This window comes from Oryctolagus cuniculus, chromosome 10 (assembly GCF_964237555.1).
Source record: "Oryctolagus cuniculus chromosome 10, mOryCun1.1, whole genome shotgun sequence".
In the NCBI taxonomy this organism is placed as follows: domain Eukaryota; kingdom Metazoa; phylum Chordata; class Mammalia; order Lagomorpha; family Leporidae; genus Oryctolagus; species Oryctolagus cuniculus.
Genome location: NC_091441.1, coordinates 53,336,552 through 53,350,836, shown reverse-complemented (window position 1 = coordinate 53,350,836; position 14,285 = coordinate 53,336,552).

Genomic DNA, 14,285 nt, shown 5'->3' with positions numbered 1-14,285 from the left:
AGAATATAATGGTACTTTTCTCCCTCCTCCCTTCCCTCCTTCCATTTTAACTTTTGTTGAAAAACATTTTCAATGTTCCTCTAAACAAAGAGCTAGGTAAATGAAAGGTATATAGACCACTGTACTGTAGGGATGTAGACAGGAGTTACAGGCAACAGTCAAATCACAAGATATCTGTTTAGCCTGATATTCATTGAGGGTTTTTGGTACTTCCCTTCTTTCTTCTCCCCCTCTCTTCCTTCTTCCTTTGTTTAGTTTTTGAGATAACATTTTTAATTTACATTATAGTGAAAGATTTAATGCTCCACTAAATAAAGAATTCAACAAATAAAAAGTAAAAAGACCTTAGTTCAGCAGGAATAGGCAATGGGTATAGCAGTACTTAAGTGAAAAGTCCATTTTGCTCATATAGTAATTTTTAAAATAATCATAGATCATTAAAACTATAGTGTGTGTATATGTATATATATGTCTATATAATAAATGTATAAACTACCATAAATAAGTGAAAATGTGAGATTTTTCTTTTTGGGTCACTTTATTTCACTTAGCATAATGATCTCCAGTTGTATCCATATTGTTGCAAATGTCAGGATTTCATTTTCTTAAGGTTGAGTACTATTCCATCATGTACATATATCACATTTTCTTTGTCCAGTCATCAGATGATGAACATCTAGGCTGGTTACATATCTTAGTTATTGTGAATTGAGCTGCTATAAACATAGGAATGCAGGTAACTCTATTATAACTGCCCTATAGTATGTCTTGACATCTGGTATTGTGATGTATCCAGCTTTGTTTGTGTTGTTTAAGATTGATTTGGTTATTCAGGGTCTTTCTGTTTCCATATGAATTTTAGTATAATTTTTTCTAGAAAAGAATGTCCTTGGTATTTTGATTGGGATGGATTGAATATATAAGTTGCTTTGCTTGGATGAATTTTTTTAAAGATTTATTTATTTGAAAGAGTTATGCAGAGAGAGAGAGACTTTTTTTTCTTTTTCTTTTTCTTTTTTTTTTTTTTTTTTGACAGGCAGAGTTAGAAAGTGAGAGAGAGACAGAGAGAAAGGTCTTCCTTTTTTTTTCCGTTGGTTCACCCCCAAATGGCCACTACAGCCGGCGCGCTGCACCAATCTGAAGCCAGGAGCCAGGTGCTTCCTCCTGGTCTCCCATGCGGGTGCAGGGCCCAAGCACTTGGGCCATCCTCCACTGCCTTCCTGGGCCACAGCAGAGCTGGACTGGAAGAGGAGCAACTGGGACAGAATCTGGTGCCCCAACTGGGACTAGAACCCAGGGTGCTGACGCCTCAGGCAGAGGATTAGCTAAGTGAGCCATGACGTTGGCCCGAGAGTCTTCCATCTGGTAGTTCACTCCCCAATTGGCCGCAATGGCTGGAGCTGCACCTATCTGAAGCCAGGAGCTTCTTCTGAGTCTCCCACGTGGATGTGGGGGCCCAAGGACCTGGGCCATCTTCTGCTGCCTTCCTAGGCCATAGCAGAGAGCTGGATCAGAAGTGGAGCTGCCAGGTGTGAACTGGCATCCATATGGGATGCCGGTACTTCAGGCCAGGGCGTTAACCCGCTGCACCACAGTGCCGGCCCCCGGATGAATGTTTTGATGATACTCTTCCAATCCATGAACATGGAAGACTTTTCCATTTTTGTATCTTCTATTTCTTTCATTAATGTTTTATAATTTTCATTGAGATCTTTCACATCCTTGGTTAAATTTATCCCAAGGTATTTAAAAATTTTTTGTAGCTATTGTCAATGGGACTGATCTTACAAGATCTTTCTCAGCCAGGTCATTGTTGCTATTGATTTTTATGTGTCAATTTTGTATTCTGCAACTCTGTGGATTTCATTTGAGTTCCATTAGGAGCATGTCGCATAATCATATGAGTTTTATCCTTTAATTTGTTGAAATAATGTATCCCATTTATTGATTTGTGTGTGTTGAACCATCCCTGCATTCCTGGAATAAATCCCACTTGGTCTGGTTGGATGATCTTTTTGATGTGTTATTGGATTTGGTAGTGTTTTGTTAAGGGTTTTTACATCTATGTTCATCAGGAATATTGGTCTATAGCTTTCTTTTTTGGTTGCATCTTTCTCTAGTTTTGTAATTAAGGTAATGCCAGCTTCATAGATTGAGTTTAGAAGGGTTCCCTCCATTGAATAATTTAAGAAACATTGGAAATATTTCTTCCCTAAAAGTTTGGTACAATTTAGCAGTGAAATCATCTGGTCCTGGTCTTTGCTGGGAGGCTCTTTATTACAGATTCAATTTCAGTCTTGGTTATTGATCTATTCAGGTTTTATTATGCATTCATGCCTCAATTTTGCTGAATTGTGTATTTGAGAAGTGTGTCCATTTCTTCTAGGTTTTCCAATTTGTTGACATATGCTATTTGTAACAATTCCTAGTTCTTCGTATTTCTGTGGTATCAGTTGTAACATCTCCTTTTTTATTTCTGATTTTGGTAATTTGGGTCTTCTCCCTTTTTGATTAGTTAGGCCAATTTGGTTTATCAATTTTGCTTTTTTTAAGTCTTCATTTCTCTGAACCTTTATACCATTTTTAAAATTTCTACTGTGTTTCTTCTCTAATTTTTATTATTTCATTCTTCCTAGTAATTTCAGGTTTAGTTCTTCTTTTTCTAGGTCCCTTGAGGTTTATTGTTTGATCATTTGATAGGTTTCCTATTTTTTTTTTAGGCACTTATTGCTATAGCCTTCCCTCTTGTCATCACTTTTCTGTATCCTTAAGTTTTGATATATTGTTTTCCTTTCCACTCAAAGAATTTTTTTACTTTTCAGTTTCATCTGTGACCCACTGTTCGTTCAGGAGCATATTGCTCCATCTCCATATATTTGTATATTTTCTTATTTTTGTTGTTAAATTCTAACTTCATTTTATTGTGGTCAGAAAAGATACATGATGAGATTTAAAATTTTTTGGATTTGAGACTTGTTTTAAAGGAATAGTGTATGGTCGATCCTAGAGAACATTCCATGTACCAATGAAAAGAATGTATATTCTGCAGCTGTGGGATGAAATGTTCTATAGATATATATTAGGTCCATTTGATCTATAATGTAGGTTAGTTTTATTATTTATTGATGTTTTGTCTGGTTTATCTGTCCACTGATGAAACTATTATTAGAGTTTATGTCTTCCTTTATATCTATCAACATTTATTTTAGAAAACTGGATGCCTGGCATTAGGTGCATCTACATTTACTATAATCACCTCTTCTTGTTGAATTGACCCCTTAAACATTACATAATGACATTCTTTGTCTCTTTACAGTTTTAAAGTCTGTTTTGTCTGATAGGAAAGTAGCTAATCCTGTTTGTTTTTTATTTCCATTTGCATGGAACATCTATTTCCATCCTTTCACTTTCAGTCTATGTATCACTATTGGTGGAGTCTCTTGTAGGCAGCATATAAATGGGTCTTTTTTTTTTTTTTTTCATCCATTCAGCCAATCTGCATCTTAATTGGAGATGTTATTCCATTTACTTCAAGGTTGTTATTGATATGTGTTGACATGGTCCTGCATTTTTTCTATGAATATTCCTGTTGTGCTTTGAATCTCCGTTCGTTCTGTTACTAGGAGGTTTTCTGCCTTCGTATCCTTGCATGATGATGAATGTCTTTCTCTACTACTATATGTAGTACATACTTAAGGATTATTTGCAAGGCTGGCTGGGTCAAATTCTTTCAGTTTTTGCTTGTCTTGGAAGGGCTTTATTTATTTCACCTTTACTTACGAAGGAGAGCTTCACTGGGTAAAGTATTTGGGGTTGGCAGTTCCTTTCCTTTAGGATTTGGATCTGTTAATCTGTTAGGAGATCCTTTAAAAGGGATCTGGCATTTCTCTCTTGCATATTTCAGGGTATTCTGTTTATGTTTTACTTTTGAAAGTTTGATTATAATGTGTCATAAGGATCTTTTCTGATCATGCCCATTTGGGCTATGTGCTTCCTGTATTAGATGTTCATATCTGTGTCCAAATTGGGGAGATTTTTGTTATTTAACTGAATAAGTTTTCTAAGCCATTCTTTTCCTCCCATATCCTCAGGAACTCTTAAGACTCCTATATTTGGTCATTTCACAGTATCTCCTAAATCCTGAACACTAATTTCTATCTTTCTAATTGTTTTTTTCTTTTTTCTTGTCTGACCAAGATATTTCAGAAGACTTGTCTTCAAGATCATATATGCTTTCATCTGCCTCCCCAAGTCTGTTGTTAGGGCTTTCCACTATATTTTTTGGCTTATAGAATACTTCATTTTTCATATTTCTGTTTGATTTTCTTCAGTATCTGCCTTTGCATAGTTTCTCATCCATGTCATGTATTAATTTCCTTATTTCATGTAACTGTTTGTGTCCTTGAATAACCTTAAAAATCATTCTTTTGAATTCCTTTTCAGGCATTTTGTCAGTCTCCCCTTCTTCACAGTCCAACATTAATGTATTGTATTCTTCTGGGAAAGTCATATTGCCTTCCTTGTTCAGATTTCTTGTGTTTCTGTGTCAGTTTTAGACATCTGGGGGATCTCTCCTTTTTACCTCCTTGGGGGATTTTTTTAATTGTAGGTTTTGTTATTGGAGATGCGCCCCTTTAGGTTGGTGGGATCCCCGAGGCTTATGCTGGAGTTCAGAGGTCTGTGCGGGGTGGGGCCAGCACACTGAAGCCTCCATTTGTGGGTGGTGTAAGAGTCCTGAGTGACGGCCAAGTTGACCTTCACATATAGAGATGTTGGAGCTGACTGGTGTGTTTACAGTCCCAGGTCTTCTCTGTGCCAAGGTGAACCAGCTGATTCATAGCCTAGAGTGAGTCGACAATGTCTGTGTACTCCACCTACCCAGCCATGCACACCACTTTAGGGAACACAGACCTACTTTATGCTGTGTTCCCAGAGCCCTCCATGAGGTCTGAACACAGTCGGACTGCATAGACGCAGAGGAATCCAGCCGCAACCCGTGTCCCTCTCAGCTCCATGGCCTATGGCCACAGTGTTCACCATCACAGGGTGAAGGGAGTTTGCTGCCTGCCCTGCCCCCAGCACAAGCTGCCTGCCATTCCCCGAGCCAGGACAGAGATCAGCTATAGCTCCACCACAGCAAATTGAGACTGGCACTTTGGTGATGGGAGAGCAGAGAAGAAACAGAATAAAGTAGTTGCTCAGCCCACTGCCAGTTCCCAGGCTGGACACAAAGCTGGTGAGGACTGTGGAATTCTCCCTCCATGAGAGCCACCAGCAATGTAGGCTGTAGCGGCCCCCTCCGTCTTGCCTGGGAAGATGGTGCTTCCCATCAGGGACCAGCCATGAATGTGCAGGAGTCACAGTGTTGCATGGCCACCAGTTGTGTGTCTGTCCTCTGTCTTCCTCACTGTTCCAGGAAGTTTCAGTTCTGTCCATTCTCCACTGAAAATTCTTCTCAGTCCCCTGGGAACATGGTCTTCCCGTTGTTTTTCTGGTATCTGTTTGTGTACAATTTCTCCCTCATCAGCCCTTGGTATCTTCCCCAGCTCCACTCTTGACTCAGGCTTCCTGCTAACGTAGACTATGGGAGGAAAGAGTGGTAGCTGAAATAATTGGGTTCCTGCCACCAACGTGGGAGAGCTGGATTGGATTCCCAGCTCCTAGCTTTGACCCCAGTCAGAGGCTATTGCAGCCATTTTGGGAAGGGAATTGTCAAATTTTAAGTTATAGATTTGTGGTTTTCATTTAGATCTATCCATTTTTAGTTTTTGTATAATGTATTAAATTTAATTCAAAGCTCCATTTATGGAAGTGACAGTTTAAATTGAAGCTTTTATTGATAAGTTTTCACAGAGCCAACACAATTATGTAATCAACACTTGGATGGAAATAAAGGACAATACCAGCACAGCACAATTCTTGTGTATGATGCAGTCATTACCTGTTCCTCTCCCTGCCAAGTCACCCCTTCCCTGACTTCTGACACCAGAGATTAGTTCAATGTGTTTTGATCTTTATGTAAGTGGAATTGCACAGCATGTGCGATAGTAATAAAGCTGCTGCCTGCTGTGCTGGCATCTTATATGGGTGCCAAGTTGAAGTCCTGGCTGTTCCACTTCCGATCCAGCTCTCTGCTATGGCCTGGGAAGGCAGTAGAGGATGGCCCAAGTCCTTGGGTCCCTGCACCCATGTGGGGAACCTAGAGGAAGCTCTAGGCTCCTGGCTTTGGATTGGTCCAGCTCCAGCCATTGAAGCCATTTGGGGAGTGAACCACAGATGGAAAACCTCATTCTCTGCCTCTGCAATTCCACCTTTGAAGCAAACAAATCTTTGAAACAAATGCATAAGGTATTATAAGTGACCTAGATCTGATTAGAAAACATGGGAGAATGTATGTTATATGCAAATGCTATACCATTTTGTGTAAGGGACTTGTGTGTCCTCAGATTTTGGTATCTGTAGGGGTTCTGGAACCAACCCCCTCTGATGAATTTACATTGTCAACTGGATTAAGGAATACCTGGGAGCTGGGAAAGGCAAGCATGATTTTGGTTACATCTGTGGGGTGTGTGCTAGCAAGGTTAGAATGTGGGCCTGAGTGGACTAGGTGGGAAGCCCTGGCTTTAATGTGGGTGGGCACTGTCAGTGAGCTGGGGCCAGGAGAGACTAAGGGAAGGTCACTTGTTCTTAGAGAGGACTGGGACATATGCAGCTCCTGCCTTGGATGTCTGATTATAGCCTTTGTACTCTAGAACTTACCCCTGCAGCTTGCCTGCTGGCTGGCTTTTGGCCTTGAACTGAGACTCACATCCTCAACTTTCCTGGTACTGAGGCCCTTGGACATGGACGGAGCTGCCAGCATCCCCGGGTCTATGTTGTGGGACTTCCTAGCTGTCACAGTTGTATGAGCAAAACCCCCTAATAAATCCTCCTTCATATGCCTACATATGTATCTTATCAATTCTTCATCTTTATAGAACCCTGGCTAATACACTGGGGGACAATTGTAGTTGGACCTTGCATGGTCCAGGATAATATTGGCTGTGTACTAACTGTGGTAAGTGGTAAGGCAAACAGGAAGAAAGCACCAATGGGAGTAGCTGAAGGAAGTTGTCCAAAGGCATGGTGCTAATGAGTGAAAAAACAAACCCACCTGAGATACAGGGTCTGAGGGATGGCACTGGTATGATGATCAACCTTACAGTTTAGTTTTCCACTAAAAATTTGTTAAGAACTTTTGCATAGAGTCAATGAAGGGATGGTGTGGCTGGTGTGCAGGGGGCTAAGACAAGAATCTTGTGAGATGAGATGGAAAAGGTAAGCAACAGCTCAGTCATGAGGGTTCTTCCAGATCCTGATAAAAAGAGCAGTGTGAAACAACTGAAGGATTTTAAGCAGAAAAGTGATGCGGTCAGTTTGCATTTTGTGGAGAGAACTCTGCTTGCTAGGTAGAGAATAGGTTGAAAGGTAACAAAGTGGATGATGAGAAACATTTAAGAAGCTATTGCAGTGATGCTGAGATGATGATGGGTTGGACTAGGATAAAGGCAACAGAGATGAAAATTTGTGGATGGGTTTGAAAAATATTTAGGAGGCAAAATAAGAATCTGATGATAGATTGGATAATAAGGAGAACCATATTCTGATGCATTTTCATAAATATACCTATTGGCTTCCTTGGTTTATTTTCTGAAGTTTCCTTTGGTACTCCTCTTTCATGACCAAGAAGTGCATGAAAAGATGTTCTATACCATTAGCCATTGGGGGGGAATACCAATCAAAACCACAGTGACAAAGCACATCATGCCTGCTGGGATGAGCATAATGACAGTATTAAAACAGATCATGTTGGCAAGGATGTAGGTAAATTGAGACAATTGTACATTAAAAAAAATTTGACACAGAGAGGAAGAGAAATTGTCTGTCTACTGGTTCACTCCCCAAATGGTTGCAATAGCCAGGGCTGGTCCAGGCCAAAGCCAGGATCCAAGGTCTCCATCTAGGTCTCTGCCACATGGTTGGCAGGGATCCAAGTACTTGGGCCATCTTCTGCTTTCCCACACACATTAGCAGCGAGCTGGATTGGAAGTGGAGCAGCTGGGACTCAAACTGTCACTCTGATATGGGTTAGGCATCATAAGCAGTGGCTTAACCTGCAGTGCCACAACGCTACCCTCAGTATCACTGTACTTACTGATGAGAACATGAAATGGTACGGTTGCTTTGGAAGACAGTTTGGCAGCAGTTCCTCAAAACATTACACAGGGTTACCATTTAACCCAGGTTATCATTTAACCCTTGGCTAAATACTCAATAGGAATGGAAATATAAGGCCCCACAAAACTCATAATAAAATTTTTTCAAAATAGCTAAAGAAATGGAAACAACTAAAATATCTGTTGATGGATGAGTGATAAAATGTGGCATATTGGTACATGGAATCTTAATAACAAGGATGAAATGTTAACTCACGCTACAACATGGATGAGCCATTGAAAGAAGCCAGTCACAGAAGACCGCGTATTGTAAGTTCTTTTTCATATGTGGTGTCCAGAATAGACACATCAGTGGAGACAGAAAGATTTGTGGTTACTCTGGGAAAGAAGAAGGGGGCTGGGGGGAAGGGAACAGAGAATGACTTAATGGGTATGAGGATTCTTTCTAGGTTGACGGAACTATTCGGGAATTCAGTTGCAAAACCAAATATATCAAAACCATGGGGTTGTTCACTTTCAAAGGGTGAACTTTATAGTTTTTTAATTATACCTCTAAAAAGTGAAAAATGAGGATAGCTATATGTGACTGTCAACATGTTGGACAATGGTTTTATAAAACATGGTGTCAGAGGTTCCAAATATTATTTGTGGAGTGCATTCTTTAAAATATATTTTTAATTAAACTATAAAATCAAAGCAGACTGAATAGTACACGTTATATCTGATATTTGAAACAATTTCTTTTGTAAAAAATACTCATTTGAAAGGCCAGAGAGACCCTGAGGGAGAGGGAAAGACAGATGAAGAGAGATCTTTCATCTAGTGGTTCACTTCCCAAAAGGCCACAATAGTTGGGGCTGGCCCAGGCCAAATCCAGAAGCTCCATCCAGGTCTCCCACAAGGGTGACAGGGACTCAAGTACTTGGGCCATTTCCCACTGCTTTCCTAGTTGCATTAGCAGGGAGCTGGATCAGAAATGGAGCAGCCACTATTATGGAATGCCACTGTTGCAAGCACAATTTTAACCACAAAAATGGCCCCAGCATTGATTTCTGAAAAGTTAAAATGATTTAGAAGTTTAAGCATGCATGTAGTTTTACAATATTATCTGTAAGAGAAAAATGAATCATTATTTTAGCAAAGAATTTACTTTTAAGAATAATGTTGTGAGTTCCTTTGGTTTTATATCAATATTTTGAAAATGAGACCTAAATATGTGCATTTATAATTGCACACACCTGTGGAAGAGTGAATGTAGAGTCTATTTTACAAAATGAGCTAGCATATTGTAGGCCTGCTTTAGGGTTATTCCATGATATGTAATCTCTATCATTTGTTTCAATAAAATTATTAATGTTGTGTACCTGGACATTAACATTCGTAATTCATTCTATAGAAATTTGTGAAAACATAAATCAACTAATATACCAGAAAGATTATAGGGTTTTGATATTTGGGAAGTAGTTTTTAATGAATGACCACTAGTAAACTTTAGTAACAAATTTGTATGACATTCAACTTCCAATAACATGTTCATTATAGGTTTCAATAATTTGTTTCAAAATCCTGATGAACTTCCTGTCTTATGTATATAGTATGCTACATTTATGCAACTGGAAATCTTCATGCCAAATGGTATTTGTGGTTTGAAAAAAAATGTGTCTCAAAGATAAGATACACATTACACAGAGAAGTATGACTTAAAATGGGGCTGATTATTTTCCTATTCATTTAAAGTATTGTTAATATTTGTATTTTATTATGAAAATTTCTGGTCTTTTCCTGAAATCCGAATGAATTGGAACTCAATTGCCATTTCCCTCCAACTTCGCTTTTCTTTGTATCACTCATTCTTCATTCCCTAAAGAGAAGTATTAGGATATTTTTATATTCTTTCATGAAGTCCCCTCCCAGAATAGCTGGTGTTTATGCCTAGTCATTTTTTTCTTCTTAAATTTGTAGTTATTTATTAGAGACAGGCAGGGAGAGGGAGCCTTGCCTTATTAAGGCATGGCTATGTAAAAAGCAATGTAGCAGTTGTTCTCTGCAGTTTCTGCAGCCCCCAAGAGAGTGGAGCCCAGCAAGAGAGAGATGGGAAGCACAAAGTGGCTGATAAGTATGTTGCTGACTGTGTGCGTAAGAGAAGATGCGAAAGTAAACTGGCTGCAACCATCATAGGTGAGATTGCAAAGGGGTGCTGGGGCTGTCAGACCAGAGAGTCGTTGGGTATTGCTTCTTGGGCCCGTGTGTGGCAGTCTGCAGTATTTCTGCAATGTGAGATCAGAAGTGAAAGCCCCTTGGCCCTCCTGGGTACCCTGCCTGGGGCCCTGGCCTGGGGGTGGGGAAGCCTGATGCAAGTGGGCTACCAGGCAGAAACCGTTGGGGAAAAAGAGCAGTGACGAGTCATGGGGGTCATGTTTACTCTGTCCTGCCTTGTGTGAAAACAGGGTTGCTTAGATGCAAAGCTCAATTCCATGCTAGGTATTCTACTTGAATTTACCTAAATGTACTGAACCTCACTACTAAATGTCAAATCTTTTTCTAACTTGTATGGCAGGGCCTTCCTTTCTGTCATACTTGCTATGTGTCTAAATGTTTATTTTGAAATATCTATGACACTTCCAAAATTCAAATTCTGTAAAGAAAAATATAGAGTATCAATATCCTCCACCCTCTGACTGTTACCAGTAATCTTAATTGGAGAGTTCATCGTTTAGCACCAACTGTTCACAGAGATTGATCCAGAATCATGGACTTCAATGTGCAAAAGACCACAATGAAGGCCTTCATATACACCAATTACCAGTTTGCTACTATATAATGAAATAAATTAGTTTCTTCATGATCCAAGGTCTTTTGGCATTGCTCACATCCTTTAACTTAATCCGTAGAATATTCCATAGTTGTTTTTTTTTTTTTTTTTTTTTTTTTTTTGACAGGCAGAGTGGACAGTGAGAGAGAGAGACAGAGAAAGGTCTTCCTTTGCCAATTGGTTCACTCTCCAATGGCTGCCGCTGCTGGCGCGCTGTGGCCAGCGCACCGCGCTGATCCGAAGGCAGGAGCCAGGTGCTTCTCCTGGTCTCCCATGGGGTGTAGGGCCCAAGCACTTGGGCCATCCTCCACTGCACTCCCGGGGCACAGCAGAGAGCTGGCCTGGAAGAGGGGCAACCGGGACAGAATCCAGTGCCCCGACTGGGACTAGAACCCGGTGTAGCCGGCGCCGCAGGGGGAGGATTAGCCTGTTGAGCTGCGACGCCGGCTGAATATTCTTCCATAGTTAAGAACAGAAGTAAACCTCTCTTTGACCAGTCACAGAACAGCACATGCAAGGCAATCAAACACTGAGCCAACCTGCTATAGTTTCAAGAGGGACATAGCAGGAGTCTTAACTCCACCTGTCTCTGCCTGCTGGTCTCCAGCATGTTCCATGTCCCTCCACAGGTAAGGGATCAAACCATCTCCATGCAGAGGTCCCATCTTCCACTACTTTCTAGGCTCCTTAGCAGGGAACTGGATTGGAAGCAGGGAAGGCATGACTTGATGCAGGACTCTGATAAGGAATGCCAGCATCGCAAGTGGTGGACAATCTGCTTCTCCACAACGCGGGCCCCCACCATCTAGCTCTTGACTGTTGTTTTTCTGCATTTAACTATTGTTTATCCCTCCGTCATTCATGGAGTTCTGGAGAATCAACAAAGGTATGTAAGAAGTGAAGAGAAATTCAGTGGACCTGATTTGTCTAAAACCTGCCTATTTCAAAAAAGTTTGGCCCTTGATCAACATTTAAGCTCTTGGAATAGAGGTAACATTTAAGCTCTTGGGATAGCTTGTTAGGTTTTTTTAAAAAAATTAATTTTGAAAGTCAGAGTTAGAGAAAGAGACAGATCTTCTATCTACTGGTTCACGCCCCTGATGGCCGCAATGCCCAGTGCTGGACCAGGATGAAGCCAGGAGCCAGGAGCTTCATCTGTGTTTCCAACCTGGGTGCAGGCGCCTAAGCACTTGGGCCATCTTCCACTGCTTTTCCCAGGCAGCCGGATCAGAAATGGAGTAGCTGGGACACGAACTGGTGCCCATATGGGATGCCAGTGTTGCAGGTGGTGGCTTTACCCACTATGCCACAGCACCGGCCCCTGTTTTGTTTTTTCAACCTGGGACCTTTGCTACCAGTGTGATTTATAGTGGGGGCCTTGAGCCATGGATAGCAGTTTGATGTCTGGAAGAGCTGGAGACTGATTATCCTGAGCCACGTGGGCACTGTGTGCCCGAACTTCAGCGAAACCCTGGATGCAAGGGCTCAGGCAAGCTTCCTGTTTGGCAATACTTAATGCCTGTTGTCACACATCATTGCTGGGGGATTAAGCATTGTCTGCATGACTTCTCAGGGAAAGGACAACTGGAAGCTGTGCATGGTCTCTCTTAGGCTCTGATCCATATGTCTTTTGCCTTTACTGATTTTAATCTGCGTCCTTTTTCTGTAATAAACACTCAGGTTTCTGAGTCCTGAGGCCTAGGAAGTCACTGAACCTGAGGATAGCCTTGGGGACCCCTGACAGGAGTAAGGTAGCTCAGTCTCTCTGGCTCTCCCTTGAGGTCCTTTCTGCTGGGGCGAGGTAGTGTGGTTTGAGCAGGCACTTATCACCTGTAATACTAGGTTGATGCTATGAGACATGGAGTTGGTTCCAGTCAACCCAATAGCTTCCTGTTATAGCTAAGGGTATGGACAAACAATTTTTTTTTAAATTTTTTGACAGGCAGAGTGGACAGTGAGAGAGAGAGAGAGACAGAGAGAAAGGTCTTCCTTTGCCATTGGTTCACCCTCCAATGGCCGCCGCGGCCAGCGAACTGCGCTGATCCGAAGCCAGGAGCCAGGTGCTTCTCCTGGTCTCCCATGCGGGTGCAGGGCCCAAGCACTTGGGCCATCCTCCACTGCACTCCTGGGCCACAGCAGAGAGCTGGCCTGGAAGAGGGGCAACCGGGACAGAATCCGGCGCCCCGACCGGGACTAGAACCCGGTGTGCCGGCGCCTGGACAAACAATTTCTTACCTGAATAACCTCTGCCAGAAATTCCAGGCTCACTATAATCTGCTTTAACTATGAGTAGAGACAGATTTTGCAGCCAAACATGCATATAATTGTTATTATAGAGTAGGGATACTTCTATTACTTGACGTGGCTTAGCTTGTCTCTCTGCAGGTGTTTCAACCCATAGGGCCCTTAGATGTCTGGGGTTGGTGAGCCTGTCATTGTCACATGACTCATGTTTATGATCCCAAACACCAGGGTATGCTGTTCTGGAAGCCTATCTTTCCATTAAATATTAACTCAGCACACATTGGTAGTAAAAACTAGGACATATTTGTCAGCTTCGTGAGCTGGACTTGGGGCTTCTCACAGTAGTGTGTGAACTTTGAGATTCCTAGTCCCATTGGCCTTTAGAATTCCTACTGAATCTAACCTAGGAGTTGGCAAACTAGTCTATAAAAGGGTCAAATTGTAGGTGTTTTAGACTTTGCAAGCCATTTGGTCTTTGTTGCAACAGGGAGCAAACCTTCATAATGAGCTTTCTCAACTAAGTTTGAACTTCCCCCTGGAATACCCTTCCCCCTCCCAGTTGTCACCATGTCACCAGCTCCAGCACTGAGGGCACAATGATCTTTGTCACATCCCACTCACTCTGTAAAGATGAGCACCCACCCTCTGTCTTGAGTTAGGCTCATTTTGCCCCTTGGTGTCTTTGCTAATAGACCTTTGTCCATGGTAGCACTGGGCGGGACAAGGCATGTACCCTCCAAGGATATGACAACAGGATTATAGCACTCAAATTCAAAGCTCTCACCTGGAAACCCTCAAATGTAACCAATGAGGCAGACTCCATCTCTTTATCTACAGAGTCTCTAGCAATTATCAAAGAAAGGTCAAAGGACGACAGTCACCATTACTCTTTGCTATAGGAAAGACCTTTCCAATTTTAACCAGCGTTCATGGTTCCCAGCCCGTTGTCTTTGTAGACCTTATTGCTGTAGCTTATACCTCCTGATTTGCTATCTGCCAGTATCTGCACTTCT